This window comes from Bactrocera latifrons, unplaced genomic scaffold (genome assembly GCF_001853355.1).
Source record: "Bactrocera latifrons isolate USDA-ARS-PBARC rearing strain unplaced genomic scaffold, ASM185335v1 scaffold_1082, whole genome shotgun sequence".
NCBI lineage: Eukaryota > Metazoa > Arthropoda > Insecta > Diptera > Tephritidae > Bactrocera > Bactrocera latifrons.
This window is the reverse complement of record NW_017534500.1, coordinates 1-1,867: the sequence shown is the minus strand read 5'-3', so window position 1 is coordinate 1,867 and position 1,867 is coordinate 1.

Sequence of the window (1,867 nt, the reverse complement as noted above, 5' to 3'; positions counted from 1 at the left end):
ATATATATTTTAAATTTGTATCCTGGATAAAGGCATAAACGCGGAATTTAAATGAAATGAAATTGTTAAAAAATTATTACAAGACGGGAAAAAAGTAATGGTACATTGTTTAGTTGTAACAATACCCGTTATAGAAAACGTATGGGACATTCACAACCTGTCTTAAAGCATCGTTAAGTCGTAAAATTTTAAATTTATACACTTGTTTAAATAAAAATTAGGGTTTTCACATGCCTCTTAAAGTTATAAGTTATAACGATTCGAAAACATAGTATTGAGAATTGTAAATGTGTATACTCATTTTTGTATGTAATCCAACAACACTTTTTTTTTAAACAAGTGTAAAAATTTAAAATTTTACGACTTTACGAATTAAGACAGGTTGTGAATACAGTAGTTTAAAAAGGGGAAACGCGAAATTGATAAATGTGAAGATAATGACAAAACGGACAACAAAAAGAACGGTACCTTGTTTAGTTGTAACAAAATCCTTTGTAGAATATGTAGTTTAAAGAAGGTGATATAGCCTACATATTTAAAATAACTTTTAGATTTCCTTTGTGCATTGGCAGCCTTCGGCCGCGCTTAGAAATCCGTAACCCTGGCCGATCCAACACCGGGGTGTGTCATATTTTTTTTTAAATAAAACTTCTTCTTGCGTTAGCGGCCTTCGGGCGCGCCAAACAAAAAAAATAACCCTGGCCGATCCAACACACAGGGTGTGTCAGATTTTTTTTGAGTAAAACTTCTATTTGCGTTGGCACTAGGGTGCGTCAGATTTTATATTTTTTTGAGTTAAACTACTTTTTGGCTTTGGCGGCCTGCCCGATCAAAAGTCATTATATATCAAGAAAAGGGCCAGTAATTTATGTATTTGGAGTATAATCCTAGTTTTATTCATTTTTATTCGTTTTGATAAATGTCTAATTATGGCAACACTTATTATCTGTCAACAATACTTTTGTTATTGTGCATGGAATGAAAATTGTGTAAAATATAAAATGCTTATTTTAAGCAAATAACTAAATAATTACTGAAAAATAAATATGTAGAAACAATGTAGTGAATTTGCAAAATTTTTAACTTTAAATGCAAATATCGCGAAAACTATAAGTTTGCGGGGGCAACAATAATATATTTTCTTAATCTGGAGCATCAGCCCTACCTAACCATACCACTTTGAACCCTGAAATCGTGGGATGGTATACTGAAACCGACCCAAGAAAAGTTAATTTATGTTCATATTTATTTCATTCAGCCCAGGAGTTACATTTTTAAAACAGAAAGTTCTTGACTCCCCTTGCCTTTTTAAAATTTATCGGAACTTTTGTTATTTCGAACAGCCTTCCTCGATTTCGTGGTACGAATGGGTATATACGGATTACAAAAGTCCTCCAGATCAAGAAAATATGTATATGCATAGTTGCCACTGACTTTTGAATTGTTATATATTTGCATCTAAAGATATAAAATTCAACTATTTAAAACGCGTGTTTCTCCGATTTATGATGCATTTAAAACCAATATTTTTAACTTTTTTATCCACTGACCCTTCACTAATTCCATTACAGACATTTGTTTTGTATTAAAATGTGTAATAATAACTTTAATTCCATATTTAACTTTAGTTAAAATTCATTTATTTATACAATAAGAAAATGGTTGCAAAACAGGCAAAAAATTAGTGTTGACATATTTTGTAATCGAATAAATATATATCGTCCGCTTAACGTGCAAAGGTGCTCAGTGTCATTTTTGAATTATTAAATAAAACAAAAAAAAACTGAATAAAAATTGAAGTTCAAACATTTTTTTTTTTCTAACGCATTCACCGTCGAACTGTCATCGTAACCGGTTGCTTTTCGCT